Source organism: Plecotus auritus, assembly GCF_963455305.1.
Source record: "Plecotus auritus genome assembly, chromosome: 8".
Classification (NCBI taxonomy): Eukaryota; Metazoa; Chordata; class Mammalia; order Chiroptera; family Vespertilionidae; genus Plecotus; species Plecotus auritus.
The window spans coordinates 95,304,485-95,322,502 of NC_137782.1; positions in this window are offsets into that span (position 1 = coordinate 95,304,485).

The window sequence follows — 18,018 nt, forward strand, 5'->3', positions numbered from 1 at the left end:
CCTGTGGACTCCCCCTGGACACAGACCCACTTCAGCCCACTTCCCGTGGCCACATGCTCATCTCCTGGGCAGCCAGCTTCTTCCCCCCTTGCTCCAAACCAGGTCCCAGTCCCATTGATCTAATTTACAAGCCACTGTGAGCTCAGGAAGCTGTCTTTGAAATGAATGGGGTGCGTGAATCCTCCTGTGACAGTGGGATGTGATGGAAGCACAGCCCCCATAGGAGGCTTCATGCCCCCTGGGAGGGACCGCACAATCCCTGTCACTGCATCGCACAGCGCCCAAGGTGAAGGTTATGCCTCTCATCCATAAAGGCCATTTTGGCCCCAAAAAGGTTAATTAATTTTCACAAGGTCACACCACTGGGTTGAAATGAATCATTCTGGCCACATCTGGGTGAAAGACACTGGTGTCACCCAGTCATCACTCGTCAACTGGGGCTGAGGGTCCTGACTACCTTTGTGCAAGGACGAGGTCTGTGTCCTGCATCCAGACCCGGAGGGACAGACTTATGGGGACAGACCTGGGGGAACGGGTGGCTACAGTGGAATAATGGAAAGTGGCTGGTCAGGGCAAGGGAGAGGAGGTGGGACCCTGATAGGTGACCAACCATACCGGTGTGTCCAAGAATGGGCAGTTCCTGGGTGTGGTTGGCTGAATAAGGGCCCCCCAAGATGTCACACCCTAATCCCTGGAAACTGTGAATTGGTCACCTTATGTGGTAAATGGGACTTTGCAAGTGTGATGAGGTTACCGGCCTGGAGATGGAGACGCCCTCCTGACCCATCCAGGTGGGCCCAGTGGACCCTCCAAAGCTCCTGTGAGAGGCGGTGGGAGCGTCTGAACCAGAGAGAGACTGAAGGCCTACCTGCCCGCTGGCTTCGAAGATGGAGGAAGGGAAGCAGCTGCGGGAGGAAGGCAGCTTCCAGACACTGGACAAGGTGAGTGGGGATTCTCCCAGCTTCAAGGAGGCCGCCCTGACACCCTGACGGGAAGACTGCTGGCCCCCAGAGCAGGAGGAGAGTAATCCTGCTCTTTGATTGTTAGTTTTTTGTTAATCCTCACATGAGGGTGTTAACGTAAAAAATAAAAATAAAAAATTCAAACTTGTAAAGAATTTTTGTGAGTTTATTTGAGTGAAACTGTTGACAATTGCCAGGAAGCAGAATCTCAACAGATGGGGATAATGCTCCAGAGAATGGCAGTTTTTCATCTATTTTTATACATTATAATCAAAGAAGGAGATGTAAGTGGGTTACATGAAACCCATTGGTGATAGATTACAGAGGCAGGAGAAAGCAAAAGGGAGGGGGGGTGCCTCTGGGATTAGATAAAAAGTAAAATGATAGACACTTGTTTACTTAGGTGGGGACAGGATATTTAACAGTCAACAATTAACTCAATAACAATGACAATGAAGACATTTATGGTCTCAGTCCTGGAGCCCAGGTGCATTTGGTTGTGCCCTGAGGGCTCCAGAAAAAGGGAAGTTACAAGTTACCCTGACATTTCACAGGAAGGTTATCTTAGATGCAAAAAGGCAACAGGCTCAGTTAAGGTAAAGATTGGCCTTTATCAGGGAAGATACTGGCCTAGGACATGACTACCCACTGTAAACTGCTTTTAGTTAAAGTTTTAATTTCAGACCACCCTTTGTGTCTTTGAATTTGCAGGACTGCCATGCAGGCCTTCCCCCGAGCTGGTCAGGTTAGTGTAGATGAAAGGGGCCACATGCTGACCTGAAACGCTCAGGGGAGGCCTGCATGGCAGTCTTGCAAACTGAGAGACCTAAAGTAACCACAAAGGATGGCCTGAAATTAAACTTTAACTAAAAGCAGTCATGATGGGTAGTTACATCCTAGGCCGGCTGTTGTAGTAAAATATAGAAATGTTTATAAATGCTTAAAGAATGTTAGAAAAGTTTTTAAATGTTTGAGTTAACTTTCCTTAAAACTTTAAGTGTGATATAAAGGACACATTTCCCACTGCCTTGAAACGTGTGTACCCCAGAGATAAGGATTTGAACTGACGTGGAGTGACTTGTCAAGATAAACACTTGCATGAGTGACGTCTCCCTAGCCCCCTTGCCTTGTTTGAGATTAACATATGTGCATTGACGTAAATCATTGATAGCCACCTGCGCTGCTACGGGTACGAACAAGCTTTAAATATGGACCCTGGCCAGCTAATGATACTCGCCTGTCAAGACAGCTACAAAGGCATGTCCCTTTGTCGGTCTGACAAGCGACGCCGCTCCATGCTCCTCTCCCTGCCAGACAACAGAAGAACGGCTAACAACCCCCGACTGAGACAAAACCAAGGCTCTCGGGTGAGAAACGCCGGCCCGCAGCATCCGGACCAGACCAGCTCAGCTGCCGGACCCCAGAGGACAGCACCACCGGGATCTCTAACTAAGCTTGTACCCACAGTTCAGGAATTTGTGTGATAAAAAAGCTGTGTGATTTGCAACTGCATATGTTTCATGTGGTGTAATTCCTCTGGCAGTTAATTGAATTATTTTATGTACGCTTAAACTTAAATTAAAGCCTTTGGTCTTTTTGTTCCTAAGCCTGCCCTCGGTCCTCCACTCTCTTCATCCGCAACTACTTGAATGTCCCAAACCTGCACGGTTCAAGTTTATCTCAAGGGACGCCTTAGATCAACACCCCAGATCCTTTCCCGGGATCTACTTGGGACACCGGTATCTTCACTGACAAGGTCAGCCTTTACCTTAACTAAGCCTATGTGTCTTTTTGCACTTATGATAACATACCCTTGAAATGTCTGAGTAACTTGTAACCTCCCTTTTTCTGGACCCCTTGGGGCACAACCTTATGTGCTGGGCACCAAGACAGATACCACAAATTCCTTCATTATCATGTTAATTGTTCCTGTACCCACCTAAGTGTGTGTCTATTATTTTACTTTTTATCCAATCCCAGGGGTTTCCCTGCTTTGCTTTCTCCTGCCTCTCTAGTCTATCACCAATGGATTTCATGTAACCCACCTATGTCCCTTTCTTTTGATGGCAATGTATAAATACAGATGTAACCTTCCATTCTCTGGAGCATTATCTCAATTCGTTGAGGTTCTGCTTCCCAGCATATGTTGACACTTTGGCTCAAATAAACTCATAAAAATTCTTTATAGGTTTCAATGTTTTTTTACATTAACATTACTTGGCGTAGTCGTGGCAGGATTCCAAAGAAGCTCACCCAGGACCATCCCTTGGACTTGGACTCAGTACTAGGATCCAGCAAAGGGACCATTGAGCCCACCAGTTCTCCGCCCATTGGGTGAACTTGGATGAGTTGTCTCTTGGATCCAGGACCTTCCCTTGCTTTTTGTAGAGGGTCTGATTGCGAGTGCCCCCCGCCCCCCCTCCACGTCCCACATGGTGCAGGGTTCAGGTTCAGGTTCGGGCTCTGGAGAAGGCTGCACACAAATGAAAGAGACTAGACAAGAAAATATTAATTTGGAAATATTGAGGGCCAGGCAGGAGCCCAGCTCAAGAGGAAGGACTCCGCTTTGCTCTGGCCTTGTGATCCCTTTTATTCAGGTTTGGGATCCACCCATAGCTCTTAGGCAGGCAATTCCAGTAATAGCTCCATGATAGCCCATCAGCAAGGATTTACATAAGACTAAAAGGTGGAAGTTGCTTCAGCTCCCTTTGTCTCAACTAGACAGTGGGTGCTTAGCTCTGACCTTTCAGAGCCTTCAAGGTTAACCAGCCTTCCAGGTTCCTTGTCCATACCTCTCTGCTAGTGAAGGCAATGGGCAGCTTCCAACATCTCCCCCATTTTTTTCCCTTAAAAAGTCTTGCATCTGCAGACTAGAAATAAACATATGAGAACAAAAATGAGACAAAAAATAGTGGTTATGCTGAGAGGCAAATGAATCAGTCTGTAGTAAGTTTCTTTCTGGGCCCACAGTTCTTTGAGTCCCAATTTCAATGTCCAACAGTTTTGGTCCCAATTTCAATGTGCAACAGTTTTGAGTCCCAATTTCTCTTCTTTTTTTTTTTTTTTTAGTGACTAATATTTTCTTTTATTTTTTTTAATTAAGGTATTATGTGTACATATCTTATCATTGCCCCCCCACCCCACTCCCATACATGCCCTCACCCCCCAATGTTTTGCATCCGTTGGTTACTCTTATATGCATGCATATAAGTCCTTCAGTTGATCTCTTATTTCCCCCACCTCTCCCTAACCTTACAGCTGTAATTTGACAGTCTGTTTGATGCTTTACTGCCTCTGTATCCATCCTTTTGTTCAAAAGTTTATACTGTTTTTCATTATCCCCAAATGAGTGAGATCATGTGGTATTTTTCTTTCATTGACTGGCTTATTTCACTAAGCATAATGTTCTCAAATTCCATCCAGGTGCCTACAAATGGTAATAATTCCTTCTTTTTTTATGGCAGCATAGTATTCCATTGTGTAGATGTACCATAGTTTTCTGATCCAGTCATTTGCTGACGGGCACCTAGGCTGTTTCCAAATCTTAGCTATTGCAAATTGTGCTGCTATGAACATAGGGGTGCATATATCATTTCTGAATGGTGTTTCTAGTTTCTTAGGATATATTCCTAGGAGTGGGATTACTGGGTCAAATGGGAGTTCCATTTTCAGTTTTTTGAGGAAACTCCATACTGTTCTCCACAGTGGCTGCACCAGTCTGCATTCCCACCAGCAGTGCACGAGGGTTCCTTTTTCTCCACATCCTCGCCAACACTTGTTGTTTGTTGATTTGTTGATGATACCCATTCTGACAGGTGTGAGATGGTATCACATTGTCGTTTTGATTTGCATCTCTCGGATAATTAGTGACTTTGAGCATGTTTTCATGTGTCTCTTGGCCTTCCTTCTGTCTTCTTTAGAAAAGATTCTATTTAGGTCCATTGCCCATTTTTTTATTGGATCATTTATCTTCCTTTTATTAAGTTGTATAAGCTGCCTGTAGATGTTGGAGATTAAACCTTTATCAGTGATACCATTTGCAAATACGTTCTCCCATACAGTGGGATTTCTTGTTGTTTTGTTGATGGTTTCTTTTGCTGTGCAAAAGCTTTTTATTTTGATGTAGTCCCATTTGTTTATTTTCTCTTTGGCTTCCGTTGCCCTAGGGGCAGTATCAGTGAAGAAGTTCTTTTGGCATATGTCTGAGATTTTGCTGCCTGTGGATTCCTCTAGTATTTTTATGGTTTCCCATCTTATATTTAAGTCCTGTATCCATTTTGAGTTTATTTTTGTGTATGGTGTAAGTTGGTGATCTAGTTTCATTTTTTTGCATGTATCTGTCCAATTTTCCCAACACCATTTATTGAAGAGACTGTCTTGACTCCATTGTATGTTCATGCCTCCTTTGTCAAATATTAATTGCGCATAGTGGTTTGGGTCGATATCTGGATTCTCTATTCTATTCCATTGATCGATATGTCTGTTCTTGTGCCAGTATCAGGCTGTTTTGAGGACAGTGGCTTTGTAATACAGCTTGAAATCTGGTATTGAGATCCCTCCTACTTTATTCTTCTTTCTCAGGATTGCTGTGGCTATTCGGGGTCTTTTTTTATTCCAGATGAATTTTTGGAGAGTTCTTTCTAGGTCTGTGAAATATGCCATTGGTATTTTAATGGGGAGTGCATTGAATCTATAGATTGCTTTGGGCAGTATGAACATTTTAATGATGTTGATTCTACCAATCCATGAACATGGTATGTTCTTCCATCTGTTTACATCTTCCTCTATCTCTTTTTTCAGTGTCCTATAGTTTTCCGCGTATAGGTCTTTTACCTCCTTGGTTAGGTTTATTCCTAAGTATCTTAATTTTTTTGGTGCGATGGTAAATGGGATTGCTTTTTTAGTCTCTCTTTCTGTAAGTTCACTATTGGTGTATAGAAATGTCATAGATTTCTTGGCGTTAATTTTGTATCCTGCTACATTGCCGAATTCATTTATTAAGTCTGTTAGTTTTTTGATGGAGTCTTTCAGGTTTTTTATGTACAATATAATGTCATCTGCAAATAAGGACAGCTTTACTTCTTCTTTTCCAATTTGGATGCCTTTTATTTCTTCTTCTTGTCTAATTGCAATGGCTAATACTTCCAGTACTATGTTGAACAGGAGTGGTGTGAGTGGGCATCCCTGTCTAGTTCCTGTTCTTAGGGGAAATGGTTTTAGTTTTTGCCCATTGAGTATGATGTTAGCTGTGGGTTTATCATATATAGCTTTTATTATGTTGAGGTATGATCCTTCTATTCCCACCTTGTTGAGAGTTTTTTTTATCAAGAAAGGGTGTTGGATTTTGTCAAATGCTTTTTCTGCATCAATTGATATGACTATGTGATTTTTATCTTTCAATTTGTTTATGTGATGTATCACATTTATTGATTTGCGGATATTGTACCATCCTTGCATTCCTGGGATAAACCCTACTTGGTCATGGTGTATGATCTTTCTGATGTACTGCTGGATCTGATTTACTAGAATTTTGTTGAGGATTTTGGCATCTACGTTCATGAGGGATATTGGCCTGTAATTCTCCTTCATTGTGTTGTCTTTATCTGGTTTTGGTATTAGGGTGATGCTGGCTTCATAGAAGGAGCTTGGAAGTGTTCCTTCCTCTTGAATTTTCTGGAATAGTCTGAGGAGGATAGGTTTTAGTTCTTCCTTGAATGTTTGGTAAAACTCTCCTGTGAAGCCATTTGGCCCCGAGCTTTTGTTTGCTGGAAGTTTTTTGATGACTGCTTCAATTTCTTCCATAGTTACTGGCATATTGAGCTGTTTAGATTCTTCATGATTGAGTTTTGGAAGGTTATATTTTTCTAGGAATATGTCCATTTCCTCCAGGTTGTCCAGTTTGTTGGAATAGAGTTGTTCATAGTATTTTTTAACAATCCTTTGTATTTCGGTGGGATCTGTTGTTATTTCACCTCTTTCATTTCTGATTTTGTTTATTTGCTTCTTGGTGAGCCTGGCTAGAGGTTCATCAATCTTGTTTATCCTTTCAAAGAACCAGCTCTTGGTTTTGTTGATCTTTTGTATTGTTTCTTTGGTCTCTAGGTCCTTTATCTCCACTCTGATCTTTATAATTTCCTTCCTTCTGCTTACACTGTGCTTTCCTTGTTGCTCTTTTTCTAACTCTTTGAGTTGTTGGGTTAGGTAATTTATTACCATTGTTTCTTGTTTTTTTGCAGTAGGCTTGTAGAGCTATGAACTTCCCTCTCAGGACTGCTTTCGCTGTGTCCCATAGATTTTGGATTGTAGTGTTTTCATTGTCATTTGTTGCCATGATGTTTTTTATTTCTTCTTTGATCTCTCTGGTAACCCAGTCATGGTTTAATAGCATGTTGTTTAGTCTCCATGTATTTGATTTCTTTGGGTTGTTTTTATTGTAGTTGATTTCCAGTTTTATGCCACTGTGGTCTGAGAAGATGCTTGATATGATTTCTGTCTTCTTGAATTTGAAGAGACTTTGCCTATGTCCCAACATATGGTCTATCTTTGAAAATGACCCATGTGCACTTGAGAAGAATGTATATTCTGTGGCTTTGGGGTGAAATGTTCTGAAGATGTCAATTAATTCCATCTGGTCTAGTGAGTCATTTAGGATTGATGTTTCTTTGCTGATTTTTTGTTTAGAGGATTTGTCCAATGGTGATAGTGGGGTATTAAAGTCTCCTACTCTGAATGTATTTCTGTCAATCTCTCCCTTGATATCCTCCAGGAGTTTTTGTATGTATTTGGGTGCTCCTGTATTGGGTGCATATATGTTTACCAGAGTTATTTCTTCTTGTTGAATTGCTCCCTTTAGTATTATGAAGTGGCCTTCCTTATCTCTTGTTATGTCCTTCACTTTGAGATCTAATTTGTGAGATATAAGTATTGCTACCCCAGCTTTTTTTTCCAGTTCCATTTGCCTGGAAAATCTTTTTCCATCCCTTCACCCTCAGTCTGTGTGCGTCTTTTTTTCTGAGGTGGGTTTCTTGTAGATAGCAGATATATGGGTCGTGTTTTCTTATCCAATCGGTTACCCTATGTCTTTTGATTGGGGCATTTAATCCATTTACATTTAAAGTTATTATTGATAGGTACTTATTTGTCACCATTTTTATTCTTTACCCCTGTGTTCCTTCTTCGCTTCCTATTTCTTTTCTTTTTTTTTTTTTTTACAGCAGACCCTTTAGCATTTCTTGCATTGCTGGTTTGGTGGTAATAAATTCCCTTAGTCTTTTTTTGTCTGTGAAGCTCCTGATTTCACCTTCAGTTTTGATTGATAGCCTTGCTGGGTACAGTATTCTTGGATTCAGACCCTTCCTTTGCATGACTTTGTATATTTCATTCCATTCCCTTCTGGCCTGATGAGTTTCTGTTGAGAAATCAGTTGCTAGTTTTATGGGGGTTCCTTTGTATGTAACTTTCTGTCTCTCTCTTGCCGCTTTTAAGATTCTTACTTTGTCGTTGGTGTTTGCCAATTTAATTATAATGTGCCTTGGCGTCGGTCTTTTGGGGTTCATTTTGCTTGGGACTCTGTGAGCTTCTTGGATATGTGTGGGTTTTTTCTTCCCTATATCAGGGAAATTTTCTGTCATTATTTCTTCAAACAGGTTTTCTATTCCTTGCTCAGCTTCCTTTCCTTCTGGAACCCCTATTATGCAGATGTGTTTTGTTTCGTGTTGTCCCAAAGTTCCCTTAGGCTCTCCTCCTGCCTTTTAATTTGTTTTTCTAGAAGTTGCTCTACTTGGCTATTTTTTCCCATCTTGTCTTCTAGCTCACTGATGTGGTCCTCTGCTTCTTCTAGTCTACTCTTGATGCTTTCTATTGAGTTCTTTACAGCAGCGATGTCATTTTTCATTTCTTCTTGGTTATTCTTCATTTCCTCTTGGTTCTTGCTCATATTGTCGAATTTGTCTTCCATTCTTTTCAGCCACCTTATGACCATATCTCTGAATTCTTTTTCTGGAAGGTTGCTTTCCTCCATTTTGTTTACTTCCTTTTCTGGTGATGCCTGCTTTTCTTTCATATGCGGACTGTTTCTTTGTCTCCCCATGGTCTCTCTTCTCTGGGTATCTGGTTATGTAGTTCTCTCTCCCCTTATCCCAGGCGAAATCTGACCTTTCCCTGGTGGAGTGTAGAGCTCCTCTGAATCCGCGTTTTTGCGCCAACTGGGTACCGGTGTTTTGGGGCTCGCAGCTGTTCCGTGGGTGCCGCAGTTGTGGATTTTCTTGAGTCCCAATTTCAATGTCCAACAGTTCCTTATGTGTACATGTCAGCAATGATATTTCAGTTCTGGATGGTGGGCAAATGGTGGCAATGCAGATCCGACCTTCTCTGGTTTTGGTCCTGGGCAACCTGCAGCAATGCACAACTGCTGACTGCTAGTATGGCAAGGCGTCTTCACTATCTTCCATCTCTGGACTGTTTCTCCTGTTGTCTTCATGGCTGGAGCAATCCGGTCAGCTCCTCTCCGGGATCTGTTGTTGCAGAAATCCATATGGTCTTGGAGTTGTTTTCTGGAAATATACAAACATATTCCCGACCAAAGGTTAATAAAGGAATCTTTTCTATAAATTAGACTTGGGATCCTTTTTCATTTTTGCCCAAATGATTTTCCTTTGGCTTGTTTTGACAGTATGTGTGTTCATGGGTGTCTTGCTGTTAGCATTACAAATGAAAATTAACCTTCAAAGTAAAAAGTTTTCTTGATGTAATTTACTTTCAAGATATTTTTCTTACAGGATATTATTCTACTATCCTCCCTTTTTTATGTAAATATTAGGAGGCTTTTGGAAATTTTATAATGCAGTCATGATAACTTTTATTTTTTGCACAGAAATATCACTGCTTTGGATTCATAGCATGTTTGGCAATTTTACTATGAGATGAACCATCAATAAAAATTTTAGTTAATACTTCAGGAACAGTTTTTTGTCCAGTACAATTAAGTTTTTATTTTTGAATATTGATTCATTTCAATTAGCCAATTTAAATAGTCTGAAATAAGGTATATTTTTTTATTAATTTACTTTAACTTTATGAGTCCTTGGTTACGGATAGTAAATGACATTAATTTCAGTTAATCTTTGAGTAACTTTACATTAGCTATATTCAAGTAGGAAAAAACACAAGTTATTTATTTTTTTATGAGGCAAAATATATTGACTTTTAATTACAATTCTTCAGATGTTTGAGGGACACCTCTCTTTACTTCCTTCCAAATTAACTTTCAGGCTACAGAGAGTTTCATTTAAAAATCTTTGTCTTTCTTTTTACAACATGCAGCCTACAAGGTTGCTGCTTAATATTTGCTCATGCATCTGAATAGCCTGTCACAAGAAATCTCATTACAGTAAAGTTGACTACTATTTTACTGTCAGATTTAATACTCTAACAACAATTTTAGTTTACCCTGTAAATATCAGTGAAAGAGATTTCAAAATTTTCAAATTTCTCCTTTTTATTAAGCTAGAATTTTATTTTTAAAGAGTATCCCCTTTGGCTAATTAGCATATACAGAGGGATCATGGGAGGTCTCAGTGACTTTATTCAAAGATAGGGGTTGGCCTTTGCTGTTTCAAGATGGCGGCTCCCAGGAGAGCGGCAAGCCATGAAGGCCAACATGGCGGCTGCCAAGTCAGGTAGTCCAAAACTGGTGACTGTCTAAATTGTTAAAGCCCAAACTACACTGCAGACAAACAGAAATCTCACTAGCTGTTTCTGGTGGCTTTACTAGAATTTAATTGTTTATAATTTAAGTAGGTATCTTTAATTAAAAAAGCAAAGCAAATTTAGTAAATGTTTACATCTGATTCACAAGGCACAAAATCGGTCCCACCTTCAGCCTAATTAAAAATGCAGGCGGCTATGGGCTTTTTGTCATTTTAACTTTCTGCTGTTGGATTTTAAGAAACATTTTGCCCTCCTTAGAGGCCAAAACTTTCATAACATTTGTAAGTAAAATATAGTTATTAATTTTTATTTGATAAAGCTTTCCATGCAATTTCAAGTATATTAGATCAGTTAAATTCAAAATATTTCTTTTAAGAAGATAGAATAACTTCTTGAGTTACTCTTGGCCCTTGGAGCTCTCCAAGAATCATCTCTCGGTTAAAGCCTTGAAATTTTAACATTGGAAAAAAACATCAAACAAATATCTATATATGATTTAAAGATTATATTACTTTTTATAATTATCTTAAGATACCAATTAAATTTAAACTGGTCTTTGCATTAAAAATTTTGTTCAGATCACAAAATTAATCTTTCTTTTTTAATTAGACCAATAAACAACATATTTTGAATTCCTAATTATCAGAGAAAATACATTTTAAATTTTATTTTCTCAAAAATAAATTTCTATACTTTAAGCATTTAGTTACCACAATTATATTTTCTCCTAATTTAATTTGAACCTTGAACTTGTAGAGCTGGCAAGTCAAATATTTAGCATTTATTTGATTATTAACACTTATATTTTTAAGAATAAATTTCAAAAATACAATAATTAACTTTAAACCGACCAGTTTTTTCCTGCCTGGGGAAGTTGAGGAGCAAGCTTGCAGGTATTCAAATGCAAAATTGTCCTTAAAGAATGGCTACTGGCAGGAAACTGATTTCAAAGGAGCCACATTTTTTTAATTTAAGAGTTTGCCGCCTCAGGAAAAACTTTTAGCCTAGCGAAACAGGTTTTGTGGCCTAGCCGCTTAACTTTTTAAAACTACCATGATTTTTAAAATTCGAATCTCGCTGCTAGAACCTCGCCTGAATTTTTCTCCTGGGTCAAATCCACCATTTTTCTTAGGAAAAAAACCAGTCTTGGGTTTTTCTACACCATCTGTAAAGAGAGTTAAGCTTAGTTTAAGACTTTATTAAAATCCAAAATCAGACCATGTGCCCATTTTGTCTTTAAGCTAGCTTTCTCTCCTTATGGGCACAGAAATTCCAGACACATTTCTAAATTTTTAAAACTTTTTCATGGCGAGAAAGGAGACTTTAAATTAGCATACTGGAGAGTGTGCTTCCATATTGGATTGCCACGTGTCTCCCTTCCCCCACATCCTGCTTACTCTGGAGGAAGCATCAGTAACAGACCTGGCCATGTATCTTTTCATGCTTAATAGATAAAGACAGATCTTAAATTTTTTCTTTCTTTTTTGCTTTCCAAAGTAATTACTAGCACCCAATTTGGCCAAATTTTGCATTTCCCTGCGACTTCTCCTATAATTTTTAAACAAAACTTTAAGTAATCTCATTGCGGGAGAGCGGATAGCCTGCCCTCTCCTGCCACCTTTGAATTTCTCTGCACCAGAGAGGGTTTCATCAGGTGAGTTTCATTTATTATTACAGATTTTAGATTCCAAATACAAATTAAGATTTTAATTTGAACAAGAAACCACATACATTCCTTAAGTATGTAAACCAAAAGTCTATAATAAAGTTTACTTTATAACCTAATTCTGCCCCATTAGCCTGGTTGAAAAAGACATTCCCACCCTACTTACAGATCACTACTTCTGCAGCTGATCGTGAGCTTTGCGTGCGGTGAATTTCCCTCCCCTATACAGTGAATTCTTCCCCACCTTTTTGGTGAATTCTTCCTTTCTTTGCTCTAGGTGAAATATCATCCCCTTCAGAGGTCCCACATTGAAGACGCCAGTTGTGAGTACCCCACATTGGGCTGCCAGTTGCGAGTGTCCCCCCTATGTCCCACATGGTTCAGGGTTTAGGTTCAGGGTTTGGGCTCTGGAGGAGGCTGCACACAAATGAAAGAGACTAGACAAGAAAATATTAATTTGGAAATATTGAGGGCCAGGTAGGAGCCCAGCTCAAGAGGAAGGACTCCGCTTTGCTCTGGCCTTGTGATCCCTTTTATTCAGGTTTGGGATCCACCCATAGCTCTTAGGCAGGCAATTCCAGTAATAGCTCCATGATAGCCCATCAGCAAGGATTTACATAAGACTAAAAGGTGGAAGTTGCTTCAGCTCCCTTTGTCTCAACTAGACAGTGGGTGCTTAGCTCTGACCTTTCAGAGCCTTCAAGGTTAACCAGCCTTCCGGGTTCCTTGTCCACACCTCTGCTAGTGAAAGCAATGGGCAGCTTCCAACATCTGACTTTATTTGAGCTGTGTTTTAAAATTCTCGAGGTGGAACCAGGGTTGACAGAACCCAGGCTAAGGCAGGAGTGAAGGGAAAAAAATGGGTGGCTGGTTTTGATTTTGGCTTTACAACTGGAGTTGCTGAGAGTCCGAGCAAAAAACTTTTGCCATATAAATGAGCTGAACTCATTTAGCTCCGAAGATAAAGGGGCACATCCTCCCTCCAGTCCAATTCTGGGGTGTTCTTAGGTGACTAAGAATCGTTGTGGAGGTTTCAGAAATGCAGGAACCCCATAGGGAAGTCCCAACGCAACTGTAATTAACTAAATTTAGGGGGCCACCATAAGGCTTGGTCTGCCCAGGGCCCCGAACCTTTCCTGTGATTTTAGACAGCCGACAGAGAAACTGAGGCCACATTTGACCCACTACATAACATGTCTAGAAAGTTTGCTCAGACTACAGATATCCAAAAATAAAAAAAATTAACATGGGAAATTGTGCCTCCAAGGCCAGAAGTTCCCAAACCCCAACCCTCATTTAATACTCCTGATCGGAAGCCTTTACTTGCAAGTACTTTACAGAAATGGGAAGATTTAACTAGAAAATATCAACTTAGAAATGGCCAAAATGCACTTTGTTTTGGGTACCTACATTAATATTTTGCATTCAGAAATTAGAAAATGCTGGCTCTGAAATTAAACTGAATGACTATATGGGAAGCATATCTTGATTTGGAAATTAGAAGCTTCTAAGGAAAAGCACAGAAAAAAATTCTTCCAAAAAGATGGAAATTAATAAGAAATTTTAGAGACTGTCTCAGAACTATTCTGAAGTTAACAAATGCCTACACCAGGTTTTCCTCCCTGTAGGAAGCATGCCTCTGATTTATCTCCATAGAAAAGAAACAGTAGGTGGCCAGGCCATTTACTGAATTCCCCAGAGCAAACAGAATGTGGCGGTGCGGAGACACGTGGCCAATGGCACATGGCCTAGGAGACAAAGGGAGGTAGAGGTAACTAAAAAAGGTCCCAGCCCATTAATTACTAGGTCTCTTGGTGATCCTATAAAATGGATGCCCACTCTAGGGAGTGTTATTAAAAGTCTCATTTTTGCAGTGTTTTTATTTCACAGTTTGTCATTTGAAATTTGGATAGATGAGCCATTTCTTACAATTTAGGGATGCTTCTGGGACTTCTATACCCATGTAGAGGGAAAGGCTAGTTTAAGGGGAAGGCACCCCACCTGATTTTGGGTGGTCCCTTGGCCTAAGTCCCATCTCTTTACGGATGCTATAGAATAAGCCCAAGACTGTTTTTCTTTGGAAGATGGAGAAAAATAACACAAGGAAAATATACAGGCTGGGTTTGGGAAACAAGGTTAGTGTTTCCATAATAATAGGCAGTTCTTGAATAATAATGGACCGAATTCCAAGGTTGACTCCCAGGTCCCAGTGGCATTTCTGTTTTTATAAAAAAATAAAATAAAATAATACTTTAACATTAAGGCCACTGAAAGCCAGTAATTTATCTCTGTTACAGAATTTGCCAAGGAAAATGCATTGGGTAATAATAATTGGCTTTAAAATCTCAAAGTTGTTAAGGCAAAATATATATAACTAAAATAAAGGGTATATGATAAATCTTTTTCAATGGTAATTATATATGTCTAAACATAGTTTTCCAAAGTCTTTGGTAACTTAAAACTTTGAAGTTTGCTGAATTAAATAATAAAAATTATTAAATATCTAGGTATTTTGAAATAATAGAATACTGAAATATTAATCTGAGTTTGTCTCATATGAAAAATCTAGAGGATAGATTTGAATTTATTAATTAAATAAGTCTTATATTTTATTTGAAATATGTCCTTAAAAATGTAAAAGTATTACTAATCTGAAAAACGCTAAGTATTTAACTTGCCACGTAAAAATTTAAGGCTTCTAAGAGTTAAAAGTTCAAACTAAGTTGGGAGAAATTATATGGTTGTAATAATAGAATGCATGAAGTATGGAAATTCGTTTTTGAGTAAAATAATTCTTGCGTACTCTCTGGAAAAATTAGTACTTCATAATATATTATAGTCTTTACTAGAAGCCCGGTGTACGAAATTTGTGCAGGGGTGTGTGTGTGTGTGTGTGTGTGTGTGTGTGTGTGTGTGTGTTTCCCTCAGTCCAGCTTGCACCCTCTCCAATCTGGGACCCCTCTAGGGATGTCTGACTGCCCATTTAGGCCCGATCCCAATAGGGCCTAAATGGACAGTTGGACATCTCTCTCACAATCCAGGACTGCTGGCTCCCAACTGCTCACCTGCCTGCCTGCCTGATTACCCCTAACCACTTATGCCTGCCAGCCTGATCACCCCCTAACCACTTCCCTGCCAGCCTGATTGATGCCTAACTACTTCCCTGCCAGCCTGATTGCTCCTAACTGCCCTCCCCTGCCAGCCTGGTTGCCCCTCACTGTCCTCCCCTGCAGGCCTGGTCCCCCCCAACTGCCCTCCCCTCCAGGTCTGGGTCCCCCCCAACTGCCCTCCCCTGCAGGCCTGGGTCCCCCCCAACTGTCCTCCCCTCCAGGTCTGGGTCCCCCCCAACTGCCCTCCTCTGCTGGCCCAGTCACCCCTAACTACCCTCCCCTGCAGGCCTGGGTCCCCCCTCAACTGTCCTCCCCTCCAGGCCTGGTCTCTCCCAACTGCCCTCCCTTGCAGGCCTGGGTTCCCCCCAACTACCCTCCTCTGCTGGCCCAGTCCCCCCTAACTGCCCTCCCCTGCAGGCCTGGTCGCCCCCAACTGCCCTCCCCTGCTGGCCTGATCACCCACAGCTACCCTCCCCTGCCGGCCATCTTGTGGCGGCCATCTTGAGTCCACATGGGGGCAGCCATCTTTGACCACATGGGGGCAGCCATCTTGTGTGTTGGAGTGATGGTCAATTTGCATATTACTATTTTATTAGATAGGATGCTTATGTGTGTCTGTGTACTACATGTGGTAAAATTTCAACCTAGAATATAATATTTTATTGGCCCCCCCAAAAAAGATTAATTCTATAGTCCAAACCAAATTTTTAATATTAAAATTGGTTTAAGCTTAATTGATGTCTTTTAGAATAATTACAAAAGAGTGTGTGACATAATCTTTGGGTTGTGTATATTTGACAGTCTTTCCAAGTTAAATTTCAAGACTTTAACCAAGAGATAGCTTTGGGACATTTCAAGGGCCCTGGAATGACTCAAGGATTTATGCTATCTTTTTAAAAGAAATATTTTTTAATGAAATTAGGCCGATTTAATATACTTGACATTATATGGGAAGCTTTGTCAAATAAAAATTAATAACTATGTTCTATTTATATACATATATTTTGTTAAAGTGAATGTTATAGAAATTTCAGTCTGCTTCAGAAAGGAACTTGCAAAGATTAAGAGACAAGTTCAAACAAGAAACTTTCAGGGGGGAGCAGGTGTCCAGTCAGGGACACCAGGCAAGCCAAGAATGATGATTCTCTGCGGGGGCATCTGCCAGTGATACTCTGGGTATTTGCCTTTCACATATTGGGAGTGTATGAATTATTTTCAATGCTCAATACACTGCTTGCAATAAGCCATGTGCCTCATTTTAAAATCATACATGTCATTTATTCTTTATATGCTGAAATTATAATTAAATCTAAAAGTATACAAATTTTATATTCTCTATGTCATTTTACAGAATTGTTATTTACCAATAAATTGTTGTCTTAGAATGTTATATTTTATAGAAAAGCAAGTTTTTTATCAAATCTATAACCATGCCACTTTTAAATTTTGTCATTCATGGACAACCGTTGCTTTTCTATGATGCATTTGTAGATATATCCCATGAAAAGGACTCTGACTTACTCTAAATTGCAGGCATCTAAGAAGGTTATATCTTTGAACTGCGTGAGGATTTATAGAACTTCAAGGAATAACTGAATTAAAAAAAAAAACTACTGGAAAATAATCAGGATAAACAAAAATAACTATGGGACTAAATGAATTGAGAATAATTATTCTTATGACTCTGTTTAAAATATCATTGGCTTTTTTTTAAAAAATATGTTTTATTGATTTTTTACAGAGAGGAAGGAAGAGGGACAGAGAGTTAGAAACATCGATGAGAGAGAAACATCGATCAGCTGCCTCTTGCACACCTCCTACTGGGGATGTGCCCGCAACCAAGTTACGTGCCCTTGACCGGAATCGAACCTGGGACCCTCCAGTCTGCAGGCTGATGCTCTATCCACTGAGCCAAACCGGTTTTGGCAAATATCATTGACTTTTAAATGTTTTGTTTCCCAAATATAAGGGAAAGTAAAAAGCAGACATTCTGCATTGTAGGAACTAATAAATTAGTAATATTCATTTCACAGTACTCCCAGGAGACAAAAATTCAGACTACGACAACCGGGAGATTTTTGCCCATTGGGAAATACATTAATGAAATATTCTCTCCAACAGTGTTAAAGGGACCTTACCTTATTAGGTATCTAACGATGAATGGACATCTGCCCCTGTCTCTGACACTCGCCTTCATCTCAAGGATGAAAAGCCCCTGACTACAGAGGAGGTAGACAGCCATCCCAAGACATCAACAAGGCCTGTATGCTCACAAATTGATACTGCTCAAACCTTGTTCTTCTATCACCTAATTGTTATTGATTGAACATATATAAAATGATTTTTATATTATTACTAGAGGCCTGGTGCATGAAATTTGTGTGTGTGTGTGTGTGGGGGGGGCGTGTCACTCAGCCCAGCCTGCACCCTCTCCAATCTGGGACCCCTTGAGGGATGTCCGACTGCCTGTTTAAGCCTGATCCCGGTGGGATTGGGCCTAAACGGGCAGTCGGACATCCCTCTCACAATCCAGGACTGCTGGCTCCCAACTGCTCACCTGCCTGCCTTCCTG